Below are 15,112 nucleotides of genomic sequence, written 5' to 3'. Positions count from 1 at the left end.
TCGTATGTGCATGAATAAAGACTTTTGGGGGGAGTACTTTACTGCGACGGAAATGAAGATACTGGCTATCATAAAAAGTCAAAATCCGTCACCTGTGGTAATGGGATTTTCTTAATCTGAGTACTAGTTATGTGGTTGTGTTTACTTTGTGAAAATTCATTATGCTCTACACTTGTGATGAGTGCAAATTTGCATATTCATGTTACACTTCCATAAAATATTTATCTACAATAATAACAAAAAAGTTAACAAGACAGCACTGCCTTAGCCTGGCTTTTAGAACAGGACGGAGAGTGGGGGAAAAAAATGCCAAGTTGTAGAGTCAAAGCTTAAATCCCGGCTTTCTATCTTCTTAGCTCTGTGACGTTGTGCAAGCCATATTACCTCACTGGGCCTCACAGATTTCTTCATATGTCTCGAATAGGAAAAAATAAATACCTATCTCCTGGAGATGTCATGGTGAAGACATGATCCTTGTAAAAAGCGCCAGGAGTAGAGAGCACCTGGCCCTCAGTAGGATCAGTAATGCACGCGTTTGTTCAAACACTTTTTATGTCAAGCACCATTCTGGGATATAAAGGCCAGTAAGTTAGAGTTCTTGCTCTCTAATGGGTCATTTCAAGAGGACTTCCCCCTTTTCTTCCAATATCTAATTAAAGTACAGTTTTCCAGTCCTTTGTCCCACTACTTCCCCCATGTTCTCCGGACAGTGAAAGGATTCACCCCACTCTCCTTTCCCATCTCTCAGGGACATGTGTAAGCCTCTCCCTCTCGGCTTCCATGAGCATTGTGCTGTGCTGTCTCTTTCCAGAAGCACTTACCACCTCATGTTGCAGTTCTTCTATTTATATATGGACTAGTAGTTGGATGGATGAATAAATGAATGTTCCCTTGTCCTGTAGAGTTGCTCACCCCTTCCCTTCTCATCATCATGAATCTCAATTCCACCTGTCTTTCCAGTCCCTCCTACTGGCACCTTTTCAGTTTCCTTCCTTGATCCCCTCCAAACAGAAGCAATTTTCCTTCCTGCATACTCCAAAAGTATTTTATTTGAACTTTCTCATGGACCTTAGTGTAGCATGGAGAAGTCTGGCCTTCAGAAGGTGTTAAATCTGAGGCTTGCCACTGGATTCAATTCCAACCAGCTGTGTGGCCTTAGGCAAGCAAGCTTTTCTGACTTTATTTTCTCCACACAGAAAGTAGGGAAAACCAGGTCTATCTTTCAAAACCATTGTAAAGTTTAGAAATAATGCATGTCGGAAGGCCATGCCACGTAAGAGTTGTTCATTGAAGAAGAGATATTATTTCAACCCTGCACTGCAGAATCTAAGTAGACATTGTGTCTTCTTCTATAATGAAAGATCTATGCCTATCCTACCACAGTATCCCCTCAGTGTCTGCATAGAGCAAATGTTCAACCCATGTTTGAATAAACGAATAAATAGAAGATAAATTTCTTAATGCTGGTGGCAGAGAAAAAATCCCATACAAGTCTCTGAATCCCAGATGACTATTGGAAAATCCTTCTCTGGCGATGAATAATATAAGTGCCTGCCTGCTAAGGATCATTCAGTTTTCCTGCTGCTGCACAGGGGGGGAAAAAAAAAAGAAGAAGCTGGAGAGGAAGGCTGAATGACACAGCCCTCTTATAGTGCTGTAGGAACAAGCAAATATTAGCATGACTTTACCTGGCACTGATTGGTTGTTACTCACCAGATGGTGAACCACAAAGATTAAGTCTGCTCTAAAAAATATTGCAATGGTTTGGCTTATGGGATAATATAGGTGATGATATTTCTATAAAGAGAATCCCTTCAATTTGGATTAGATTTTGGAGGCTGGAAGCTGGTAAATGTGTTGTTAACTACATACAAGGCCAAGCGAGCACCATAAAGGTAAGTTTCTCCTTTCTGCATGCAAAGTTCTTGTCTTTACATTTCCTGCTGTAGTGAAGTGTCAACATTGCATAATAACCATCCTCCAAGACTTTATTAAAATCCTGACCTTTACTTCAAAGCTTCTGTTTGGAAGGAGAAAAGCAGGGAGAGAAAATTAGGTCTTTTCTAACAGTCTCCAGGAGCTTTAGGCCATAGGCCAAGAAGACTCAGGCTGTCTTTTGGAAAACATGTCTTTGCCTGTCACCCTGTCACTCATCTAGATATGCTCCTGTGACGGATGGTGCAGGAGGAGCCTGACTATGAACATAAGCATTCCAAGGGAGGCGAAGCCAGCTTTAAAGGAGAAGCAACTGGGAGAATGGGGTTTCTGGTTCTCCGACGATGGGTATCTAGTGGAAGAATCTAGCAGTCTCTGAGCACGACAGAATTCTTAGCACATAACAACTCCATCCAAACCCCTGTGCTAAGTAAGAGACTGGACCAAACTCTAGTGTGACTTTTAACAGCATAAGGATGTGCCCCTGTGATGACCCCAGCCTCCCATTAAAATGCCTGTCTGAGAAAACTCAAGGCTGCCAGGAAAATTTCCTGTCTGTTCTAGCCAACATCTGATGATAGGCTTCTGACCTCCTTTTCTTAGAGCATTTACTAAAAAGGGCTCATGATTGTGAATATGTATCTCAACACTGAAGGAGCTTTCTCAAGGACCTGAGAGCCACTGCTCTGAAATGTCATCATCAGGAAGGCCAGTCTCTGTGGGAGGATAGGAGCTTAACTTCAATGACCGCCAACAAGCAGATACAGCTGGCCTAATCGTATTTACATTGACCAATCTCTTGTAATTTTTTTTTTCTGACTCTCCTGAGCCCTTCTCCTCCCTACTCCCTCATTCTCTTGAAACACCTGAATTTCCTCTGCACAAATCAGAATGAAACTTAGTTTTGTTTTTTTTTTAATTTACATTTGAAGCATTTCTAGATGTCAGGCTGTTAGTAATCACAGAAAAATCCATTTTCTTTGGACTTAACTAATGTCCAGCTGTGTTGAACTTTGACACCTCCAGAAGGAGTCACCTGATCCTGGGGCTCACCTCTACCCCTAGGCTAAGAGAGATCTGGAAGGGATCCAGGAAATCCCCCCTTCACCTCTCTTCTTCCAGGGCTTCACGTCACATAGCCTGCTAGGTTGAGGGATAGGAATGAAGAAAGTCTCCCTCTGCACAGCCGAATTTCCTCTTCCAACCCACTTGACTTTCAGTAGTATTTGGGCACCTGAGCACATACCACTGGTGAGATAAGGCTGAGCTCTTAGTAGTCTCAATTAACAAAACTATGTTCAACCTGCTTGTCTACCTACACCTAGATAAACTGAACTGAGGGGAGAGGGGCTTTCACCAGGGACAGAGACTCTAAGGAGCAAGAAGGAGCACTTACTTAGAAAACAGGGCACTGCAGAGGCAATGGGAAATGGCATGGTTGAGCCTTGCAAGGGGACAGCCAGAGAGCAGCTACTGGGCTTGGATGGGGACCCAAGGGAAAAGGGCTAAGGAATCTAAAAAGGGGGAGCATAAAAGGACAGGGAAGGTGACATCATTAATTGTTTCATTGTTCACATTTTTCCTTTTGGCTCAGTCCTGTTCTTTACCTTCCATCCAAAAACTTAAAGTAAAATGTCTCTGCACTGTACTTTCTTTCCTCTGCACCCAGCCAAGAAAAGCTATTTATTGTTTTATTTCTTCTCTTCCAATTATTCTGGGAAAAAAATGTAAATCAAAGGAAGGGGCAAGGAATTGGTTACTTAATATCTTTGGGTCTCAGTGGAATCATGAGAGTTTGGGACTGGATTCATAGTTTAGCAAAAGTTTATTAAATGAGTAGTATGTCCAGACTACTGTCTATTTGCTAGGGAAATATCATATATCCCTCCTGGAGCTTAATTGCGGTGAAGGCAACATCCTAAAGGCAAATTTTTTAAAAAAATAACAAGTTTAAGATAAGGAATGAAAGTAGTATTTGATATGGTTGTCAGGAAAGGGTTCCATGAGAAGGTGACAACCGAGCAGGATGTGAATGAAGTAAGGGAGCAAGCCAGGGGGGAGAGAATCCCAGGCAGAGGGAACCGGAAGTGCAAAGGGCCCAGCACGAGAACATGTTTACATGCGCAGGCAGCAGAGAGGAGCACACAGTAAGAGATCTTGAAAAATAATTCAGTGCCAAATCATGAAGGGCCTTGTGGCTATTGTAAGCACTCTGGAAATTTCTCTAATCATGATGAGAATGCATTGAATATTTGAGAGCAGAAGATGACATTTTATTACTAGTAAAAATAACAATATTTATATAGTATTTCATGTGTGCAAGTCTCTTTTCCAATGAATTCATTTAATTTTACAACTCTCTGATGTAGACATTATATTTTAGTTAATTTTACAGATGATGAAACTGAGGCACAAAGAAGTTAAATAAGTTGATCAATACGTTACAGATTTTGACCTTGAACCTAGGTGGTCTGCCTCCAAGGTCCTTTCCCTCAATGCCTAGCCTGAATTTATTCTGATTTCCATTGCTAAGGCCCTCAGAAGTATGAGGAAAGACCTTAGAGGCAAGAGTTTAAGCAGAGGGCCAATGAAGGGAGAGAGGACAGTGATGTGGGCTGTGGTGGTTGTGGTGAAGAGAAGTAGTGGTGAGATTTGAGCTGTATTTTGAATGTAGAGGAAACAATATTTGCTGCTGGATTGTAAATGAGCTCTGAGAAAAAGCCAGGGATCCATGGCGAATCCAACTTTCTGGCCCGAGCAAGTGAGTAGAAGATGTTGTTGCTTACAAAACTGGGGAAACTGGGAGAGGGGGTGGTTTGGTGAGGGGTGTAAATAGTTTTTTTTTTTTTAATATGTAAAGTTTGAAATATATATATGAAACACCCAAGAAGATATATAAAGGAAGCAACAGGGTAAATAGAGTCTGGGTTTCAGACTGTAGATTTACATTCCTGGGTCATTGTCACACAAATGTTTGAGAATGCTACCTGCTGGATGTGATCTCCCACGGAGGGAACATCAGCACATCAAGGATGGGCTCTGGGCCATTCTAACCTTCAGAGATGATGAAGAGGTGAAGGATCCAAGAAAAGAGTCTGGAAAGGAGCAGCAGGTGAATCAATGGACAACAAGAAGTCAGGTAAGAAGGAGTTTGAAGGAGAAACTGATCAGCTGTGGGAAATGCTGCTGATGGGTCAAGTAAGATGAAGACTGAGAACTACTGAATTTGGCTAGGAGAAGGTCTTTTGGTACCTTGACTCTAAAATGTTAGGGCCAAGACTGACTGGATTGGTTTCAAGGGACTAGCAACATTCTGAGGCATATGAGTAAAGATAATCTGAAAAAAGAGGTGGGGGATAGTAGCAGAGGGAAGGAGAGTGTCATGCATTTCAAAATACTTCAATCCACTTCAGAATATTATATCCAGCATCTTCTACACACTCAACACTGTTAGGTGCTGACACCAGTGAGATCGTAGCCTCCGTCAATCATTCATTTAGGGGACAATTGTTCACTGAATGCCTAGTATGTGAGCTCAAAAACATTTTTTCTTAATTATTATAATAACATTTGACATTAAAGCAAATTTAAAAATTATGCCTATACTCTCATAATCCCAACACATTAACACCTTTCCACATTTCTTTCAATTATTGGACATACATTTCCATAATTTTTACACAAAGTTATTAGTTATATCATAAGCCATTTTGTTTGTAGACATGTTTTCATAATACCTTAATTTGACAGCAGATATTTTATTGTGTGAATATGCACCATTAGTTATTTCCTCATTTTCCATTCCAAACATTTGTGTTATTTTCAGACTATAATAGATACTACAATGATTGTTTTTCTATATATCTGTCATCCTCATTAAGCTATGACTATATGTAGTTCAGTTTTGAATCACCAACATGTCCCAGGCACCCAGTCTTAACTTCTAGGACGCACACGAGACCATATAGTGGAGCAGCTAATAAGAAGAAGACTACTGCCTTGGTTCTTATCTTGTGTTCTCCACTTGTAGGTTTGTAGCCATGGGCAAGATGCAACTTCTCTATAGCTCATTTATAAATTGCACATCATAATTGTACCCTTAAATGAGCTGATATATGCAACGTGCCTAGTACAATGTAAGCGCCTATATAAGTGCTTGGTAAGTGTATTATTTAAGAATGAACGTCCATGCCCTGAATATGTTCAATGAATGAATGATAAACCAAGGAACAATTTTATTTGAGCTTTGCACAGGTAATTTTAAAAATTCTTTTGGATTATTTGCTTTTGGGTTCAGTAACCATATTGTGAGCATTACTACCTGTCAGGTATCCAGAGACAAATAATCGTTTCTCCGGATTAATTTCGCTAAGTGATATCAGTAAATGCAAGAACAGGAACATTTCCACAGCTTTGATTATCCTATTATTTTTGCCTTGGGGATTTAAGCTCCTTGAAGGCAGGGGCACCGTCTGAGTTTCACACTGCTGGTCATCGTCATGGAGACTGCCACCTGCCAGTTCCACCTGCTAGTTCATTCAGCCCCCTTTCTTTCTTCATATCCTTTTTTTCTCCTTTGCTTAATTGCTTTCTCTGGATCTCGATTTCTTGGATAATTTAATAATATTCAATTAGGTAACTGAAGGTGGAAGGAAAAAATCGAGGAGGTGGTGGTGGGCAAGGCATGTGTGAAGAGACAAGTCTACGTGGTAGACGGCCTTTGTGAGGAAGGGTCAAAAAATGGGGACAGGTGACGACAGGGCACTGCCAGTCAGGAACAAATCACGAGGGACTACCAACAGAAGATTCTTGAACAAAGAACAATGAAAGTCATTATAAACCCTGTTGGGATGATTATGCAGACTACCATCTAGAATGGGAGAGAGCACTTGAGGTCTCTGGCAGAAATCTGGAGAAATGGGAATGAATGAAAGGAAAGGAACATTTTTTTGAGATTATTTCCTTCTATAACGATTCATTCATTCATTCATTCATTCATTCATTCAATATACATGTACTGGAGGCCTATTTTGTGCCAGGCACTGTGCTAGGCACTGGGTATCCACCCGTGAAAAATACAGATTCAGTCCTGCTGCCATGACCATTTGTTTGTCCCACGACTGTCACTCGTGGCGAAGCAAGAGCTCCGGAACACCAAAATTGAGTCTGTTTCTTCCTGTCGCACTCTGAGCTGGGCACATGGTGGGCGCGCTCACATCCTGTAGTCTGAACTGATTCATGGCTTTGGTGCAGCAGGACAGCGAAGTACACAGAGTTGGGGAGAAAAGGCAGAGTGGCATCGATCTCGCCTGGAAGACCAGGACCCTGCAATGAACGCCATGTGTGCAAATCTGTGTATAGTGGGGGCGTATCTTCCCAGTGCGCCTGGCAGCGGGCCAATCACCGGGACCCACCCTCTCCTCTGCGGGCGCGCTGAAGCCCGCCCAGGCGGTGGCGGGGCGCAGACGGGGCCAGGCGCAGCCTCGCGTCGGTTCGCGGGCAGGCCCAGCGCGGCTCCTCCTTGCCGCGGGCGGGGCTGCCTTCGGTGCCGCCCCGCGGCCGCGGCTCCGAGAAGCTCGGAGCGCGGGGGGCTGGCGAGCCAGGGCGGCGGGTGGAGCCCGGGCGTCGCGGTGGCGACCAATCGCGCCGCGCAGGGGGAGGAGCCCCAAAGGGGGAAAAAGAAAGTGCGGCGGAAAGTAAGAGGCTCATTGGGGGAAGACTGGCCGGATCAGGGTCCCCGGGCTCCGCTTTGGCCAGACTCACCGAAAGAAGCAGTGTCGGGCGACCCTGCCACCCGTCCCCACTGGTTCTCTGCGCCCGCTCTGATTCCCAAGAAAGGTGAGTCTCTCGCTGTCGTGAGGGCTCGGAGGAATCACCTACCCACAGAATCTCAGGGTGGAAGGACTCCTGAAAATCGTCTCGTTCAACCCTCTTATTTTCCAGAAGGACAAACTGAGGCACAGAGCGAGGCAGCAGCAGGGATAGATCACACAGCTAGTTAGTGCTGTGGTCGGGAATCGAACCCCACTCTCCAGAACCCCATCTTTGCTTTGTGCAGATTGAGGTAACCGCAGTTTGGGGACGTCTGCGCGTTGCTGCACCCCAGTTGCAGTCCTCTGAGGGATCTACCCTGGCGTACCCCCGCCTGGGTATCTCCAGAGCGTTGCTGCTAGCGGTGAGGATAGAAGAGGGCAGTGTGTTCCCAGTGTGTCTCATGCCTGGAGCTGTGACAGCCTGGGGAAAGGCTGCTTGCAGCCTCGCTCCGTCCTCCCCTGACCTGCTTTCTCAGAAAGATACCCCTGCCGAGGGTGTCTGGCTGGCTCCTGGGGAGGCGGTGGCGAGGGGAGGGACGTCGGGGCGCGGATGGCTGGGGTTGGTACTCACAGCTGTCTCCCAGCGCGGGGAGGAAGCTGGTGGTCCCGTAGGGATAGGATGCCCCTCGGTTAGGAATAGCTAGCTAGCTTCATGGAGCCATGGCCCCCGTCACTTCTGAGTGCCGGGAGGCAACAAGGAAGCTGAGTTGAAGGGAAATAACACAAGCAGAAAAGCAAACTTCTGCCGTTTCTTTAAGAACCAGTACCCAGTCGGTCTTCCCTCCACCTCCGGCCGTGCAATTGAGATCCACCGCGCCGCTGGGAGGGCTTCAGCTGCTCCTTTCCACAGATCCTGGATTAGCTGCCGGCTAAGGAGGAGTATTTAGACCTGGTTTTGATTTCAGCTCTGCCAGCTATTAGCTGTGTGAACTTGGTGGGGCAAGTTATCCAATCTTCTAGGTACTCAGTTTTTGCCCCTGGCCGCAACAGGGAGATGATAAAGATCACAATGAGCCCTGAGGGTAGTTGGAAGGATGAAATGGGATAATTCAAATGGTATGTCTAGCGAAGTGCCTGGCCTGACTTCTGGTTAATTTGAGATTGATGGACACTATTGTAAATATTGTTACACACTAACCCTGGAGACAGTGGATTTTCAGAACGATAATTTCATACTACCTTAAAGTGACTTTTTTTTTTTTTTTTTTTTTTTTTTAAATCTGGAGTGCTGTGGCATTTTCTTATTTGGAGTTTGAACAGCTTTTATAGAAAGTGTTTTCTGAGTGCTGTCTCCATGTGACTTTGATCATGGATGCTTGAGCTGGAAATATAAAATTAATGTTTCTCAGTGATACCGAGCCCCCTCGTTTTTAGGCCAAGCCTCAGTCTATGAAGCCGTGGTCTGAGGCACCCTTTATTTGCAAAGCCGGTCTTGAATTTGATGAGAAGTAGGAAGACAAGAGAAGTTGGAAGTTCCTTCTATGTTACAGACTGTGCTAATCCTTGTTTTCCTGCTGTTTTAGGTCAGACAAGCAACTTTATGTTTTCTTTAATAGAGAAAAACAGCAACAGAATTCTCACGTATTTCTTTGGGATTATGCTGTGATGTTACTAAATTCAGTCCCTCTGGACACAGACGTAACTTATTTAAACATAAATACTACACATGCCTACTCTAGTCGTCCTTAATTATTGTTATTTTAAAATGAGTAGCTCCCCTCATATATCCCCACGAGGCTCACAAAAATTGATTTTATTCTGATTGACTTTATACAGTTATTTACTAGTGTCTCCTGGCTATGCCGTAAGTCCCCGAATTGAATGTTCAGCATTTATAGTTGGCTGCCTGCTTCCCAGTTCCTTCCATTTGCGTGCGGGTATTGATGAGTGCATAGGAGGGGGTGTGATACATCTTGAGGGAAGAGGAGAACTTGACCGTGCCCCTGTAGGTACCTCCTGCACCAAGCGTTTGCAGGGGTTGGGATCTCTTGCTTCCCTCAGCCTGTTCTGTGTGCATGCATTGTGATCAGCCAGCCAGGATACATCTGACCGTGTGCCTGAGAACTAGGGGGCCTGTGGACAAAAGGAAAATTTAAAAATAAGGTCAAGAAGGGGATGGAAGGGAGATTGGTATGTAATTTTTTTGGTTCCGGCTCTTTAAAGAAAGGATACCCAGTTATACCTTTCCTCCTTATCCGGATTATTTGTTACAAAATTCATATATATAGATAGAGAGAGAGAACTTTAAAATTTCCAAAACATATTCCATATATATTATCTTTCTTGCTACTTGTGATAGGCCTGAGAGAAGGACATGGGAGGCATATTAATGGTGGAAGGAGCTTAGGTTTTGTAGTCCAATTCAAATTTCAGCCCTAATTCCTCTGCAGCTAGGTCATACTGAGCGGGTTTTTTCACCATTTAGGGCTTTTGTTTTATTCAGTTCTGAAATGGAAAGGAAAATGCTTACCCGAGAATTCATGTGAGGATAAAATTAAGTGGAATAATGTAAAATCTATGTAGTGAGTAGTTGCTCATTAAGTGGTATCTCTTCTTAGCTGGTCTCAAAAGAGACTGAGTGAGACTCAGAGAAAGGAGAGGTTGCTAAGAGTCACATGGTTATTATGTTTCGGCCTGGAAGTAGAGCTTACACCTTGTAACTTCTAGTTAAGGGTTTTTCCCTGTCACACCCCACCCTGTCACTGTTCCAATGAGTTCTTTAACAATTTACCTCAGTTAAGGTGACCTTATTGGGCTGGTATAGGGGATCCTTTCTGTCCCAAAGAGGAAATTTCCTTGCTGAAGGAACAGTCCATAAGTGTGTTGGGGGAGTCAGCTCCTAGGAGTGAAGTTCAAAAGCCCTGATCTCTAAGGCAACGTTCCTACTTCCTACTCTCCTGCCTTTAAATAATGCACCTTCCATTCCTAAGAGGAAGGGGACTGCGAAGACATGAAGTTCAGAATTATATTACGTATTTCTTCCTGTTCTGAGTGTTTTCTTCTCTCTGTCATCCTTGTGCTAATTCATAGGGCAGTAAGAAGATTGTGCAACAAATGTCATGAGTGACCATAGTGTTCTTCACTTCTCTCACTAATGCTGGGGGTACAGGATGGAATGGAGAGCAGTAGGCAGAGGCAGCATTTGCAAAAAAGACCACTCGCTGCTTGTTGACAGTGCTGATCACTGGTCTGGAGCCTCAGTCCTCCCTGTGGAAACTGATGGCTGCAGGCTTATGTAGGAAAATGAACAGATCTGTTTCTGGCCCGGGCAATGGGGCCATTTATCTGTTGAGACTCTCCACAGGCCATCAGGTTTCTCTGCTTTGCAGCAAGCAGACAGGCTTGCAAATGCAGTTCTGGGAGAAACGTTTTTGCTCCTTGCGTTTGGCATTTGGAAGCATATGTTTGCCAAAAGGTATCCAGTTAGCGTCATCTTACCTGGCACTGTTAGAAAAGCAGAATGTGGCTGGACGAAATCGGAGGAAGAGGCAGAAGAGAAAAATAAAATAAAATAAAGGTTATCTCCAGCATGCACACAATTTCATTTGTTGCTCAACTTTGTCAGGGCTTCTGCTGGTGACACAGATGTAGGATCTGGTGAGTCACCGTCGCCTTGCCCGTGAGATATTACAGAGAGCCACCTACTGTTCTCTTTGCAAATTTCGGAAATTGTGCTGTGGGTGAAATAAAAACCCCAAAGAATGGAAAAGGTACAGGACATTTGGCATCTGATCTTTTGTGGGATTAATTCAGTTTAGCTACTCATTGGCTCAGGTTTGTTTGTTTGCTTGTTTTCTCTTTTGGAAAGTGAGAATGCACCAAGGGGATTGTGGCTTTGATGGGGAGACCTCCTGGTAGCCTGACTTGATTCTGCCCAGCTCTGGCACCTGGGGCAGTGTCGATTTGTAGAATCTGATAGGGACCTGAGGCAAGTTAGGGTACTGTGGTGAGCCTCTGTCTCCTCAGCCAGGAAACAGGAACGCTGATGCCTGCGCAGAAGCTGGAGTCCCTATCCCAGCACCGTATTCACTGGAGGCATTTACTAAATGTGAATTCTGCCATTAATTCTTTCAATTTATCAGTCTGATAAATTGTGAAAATCAAAATGAACTAGTTATTCGCTACTGAACTCTGTTGTGGATTGTAATGTTTTATAAGTATCACCTCATTTAATCCTTGCAGTGACCCTGTGTATTTTTGGAGGCAACTGAGGCTCAGAGACGTTAAGTAGATGGAAAGGTCTGAGTTTGTGTGACCTCTAGACTAGCAGTGAGAGCCTGGGCTGGGACCTATGACCCATCCATCCCCCTCCTGCCATTCTGAGTCTGGGATTACCTTGCCTGGAACTGAGAAGTCTCTAGCTCCGGGCTTCAAGTGGGAGGTTCTTCTGCCCCAGTACATTGTTATTTTTCATTAAGATTCCCTTCAACCCCAAAATTCTGTCTCCATATCTCTTTGTAAAAGTCGAAGCTAGAAGGGGAAAGGGGAATAAAGAGAAAATACCCTTATGTTTTATGCCAAGAGATCTATTTTCCGGTCAAACAGAGGAGGGCAAAGAAAATCAGCATTCATTGGTGCGTGCACGTCTGTCATTTCACTTAAGCATAAAAATAACTCTCAGATATATATTATTATCTGCCTTTTACAGATGAAAGAACGAAGGCTCAGGGAGACTTACAAAATTGCTCAAGGTTAGTCAATTAGTAAGAACGAGAACTGGTGTGTTTCTGAGCGCAAAGGCATTTGGGCTGCCTTACCATGTTTGCTAGACACCACACCATCACATCGGAGGACTTGGAGAGTTAGATTCAGGAATGTCCCCTCCTTGTGTCCTCATACCATAACGTCACAGTAGCCGTGTCCTTTCCTCCTCTACCTTCCTATGCCTGCTGCTAGAATCCTTGCCTCATTCTTCCCTGTCTGTGGGAACACATGAAATGCTTGTACCATCTTCTTTCTATCTCTGCTGTGATTTTCAAAACTTATTTGTTTGTTTTCACTCTGGGCCAGTAATTTGTCCCTGTTGTTTCTTGTCCAAGTCCCTGATTAGCGCCTAAGCAGCTGAAGAACACAGCACAGTGCCTTGTATGTAAAAAGTGCAGAGTGAAGGGAACGATGGCTTCATATTGTGTCGGGTGGGCCCAGTGTTGACATTCTCATTTTCTTACACTTTGCTATATTACTAATTATCTCAAAGGCTGTCTATATAAACTTGGAAGGTAGCTTTCATTTCCTTTAATGTTATGGTTACAAAACCAGAAAAGTGCTAAGGAGTGACAGTCTCTAAGAAGGTTGGACATCCCTGGCTCAATGATGGACAAAAAGACATCTTTATCCTAAGAAAAAAGGGTGTTTTGCAGCAAACATAGGGAAGAAAGGGCTTGCTTGCATGTATTGACAGCAAGGTCAGTGTCAAGCGTCATAAATTAATTACCTGAAAGAAAGTAGGAAGTTTCCAGGGAGGTGGGCAGCTGCAATGAACTTCGATCTTAAGATTTCTAAAAACAGTGAAGAATGAGCATCCATCTAGCTATTATTTGATATAATTGGAATAAAGACAGGTGATCTTTTATATCTAGCTTCTATCCAGGACAAGGCTGTGGTTTCTACCTGTCTGGCACATAAGTCCTTATGATTACACTGGCTTCCTTGTTTCCAAATCAGTGCTAAAGGCAACAGAAAAGAGAACCAGTCATTTTATAAACTCTGATATCTGAAAGTGTTCTTTTCGTAGATAACACAGTTCCTTAAGCCACTTATGGTTAGATGCTATGGTAACTTTGCTCAAGTTATTTGGTCTGTCTCTGCTTTCTTTTCTTTTTTTAAAGAATTTATTTGAGAGAGAGAGAGAGAGAGAGAGAGCACACGCGCGAGATGGAGAGAGCATAATAGTGGGGAGAGGGAGAAGCAGGATCCCTGCTGAGCAGGAGTCAGACACATGGGACTTGATCCCAGGACCCTGGGATCATGAGCTCAGCCTAACGCAGGTGCTTAGCAGACTGAGCCACCCAGGTGCCCTCTGTTTAACTTTCATCATCTATAAAAGGGGATAATGAAATCCATTTCATCAGGCTTTGATAGGTGTCAGTCATATGCCATAACATTTGTTAAGGGCCTGGTGCATGGGAATTTTAACCTTTATTGTGATTAACAGCTGCTGTGATACTCAGTTACATGCCCAGGTTGATATGGGAATAGAAAGTGTAAGACTTAGGTTCAAATAATAACAGTTTTAGTTATGTAGAACTTTAACCACCCAAAATGACTTTTATTACATACACAGGCACACACTTTCTTTTTTTTAAACAATAATCTGCGGTAATTAAGGCATGCGTTGCCAACAACATGTATATCCTGAGTCTGAGAGGTTAAATATTGCTAAGGCCACACAGCACATAGTGGATCTGGGGCTTGGACCCCAGCTTTCTAACTCCAAGTTATGTGTTTTCCCCCCACTTAATGATTCAGTCCAACGACCCCACTACTGGTTAATTACTTTTCCTTCTCAGAGTCCTTTTTCTCATTTCTAAAATGAGAAATTTAGACAAGGTGCTTTCTAAGGTATGATAGTCTATGAATCTGTGTCTATGGAGTGATGACTTGGGAGATACCATGAAAAGCTAAGAGAAGAACCGCCACATTCTTTCCACAGGTACCCACACACCATGATGTGGTGGGTGCCCCAAGTCCCAGATACCCAGCAGCCTACTTGTCCTCAGTGAGACCCACAACTGAGCGTCACACTGGGAGTTGGATCCATAAAGACACCTTCCGTGTCCTTCAGGATGTGATTCTACTACATTCCCATGACCTGTTAACTGTTTTCCCCCTCAGGATCCAGGTTGGGGGCTGGGAAGAGAAAATAGCCGGCTGGGTTATGCACACTGACATTTATTGTACGGGAAATGAAAAAAGAGAGACTTTCCATATAAAGCAAGCTCTGTATCACCATTAATCACCATAATCTTCCACAAAGAAATAAAGAGATAAAATATTTGGCTTTCATTTGAATTTTAGCATTATGAGTGCATATTTTCTGCTTTCTTCTTTTGAGCTAATTTAGTGCCCATGGAAGAAGCTTGGCTCTCATTGAATAAATATAGGAGTTCTTTCAACTTACAGAAATGATGGATGCTGGAGACTGGAAATACACACTAAATAGCACTTTTCTGGAAGATTAGACTTCAGTTTCCAATTAAAGAATGAAACAATGGCAGGGGTTGGGGACTGAATGGTTAGAGTTGGTGGTGGAAAGTTGGCTGGTTTAGAGTCATTGAATCCTAGATATTGCTTGCTTAGCCTGTGGAAACTTAGTTTCCTCATCTGGGAAATGGCAATTAGCATACTCTAGCTCTCTCATAGAT

At 43.6% G+C, this 15,112-nt stretch overlaps 1 protein-coding gene across 3 annotated transcripts in view; it reads left to right on the top strand.

Moving 5' to 3' along the window:
- Positions 1–7,630: 7,630 nt before the first annotated feature.
- The window catches only part of LOC123940311 (interleukin 1 receptor accessory protein), a 126,487-nt gene continuing 119,005 nt past the window's right edge, over positions 7,631–15,112 (top strand). For all 3 annotated transcript variants that reach the window (XM_046002993.1, XM_046002992.1, XM_046002995.1), the window contains exon 1: positions 7,631–7,773. The gene's annotated coding sequence lies outside the window, so the exon portion shown is untranslated. The remainder of the gene's footprint in view (positions 7,774–15,112) is intronic.

The sequence above is a fragment of the Meles meles genome, chromosome 4 (assembly GCF_922984935.1).
Source record: "Meles meles chromosome 4, mMelMel3.1 paternal haplotype, whole genome shotgun sequence".
Lineage (NCBI taxonomy): Eukaryota > Metazoa > Chordata > Mammalia > Carnivora > Mustelidae > Meles > Meles meles.
The sequence above is the reverse complement of the archived record's forward strand: the minus strand, read 5'-3'. Positions and strand labels throughout refer to the sequence as shown.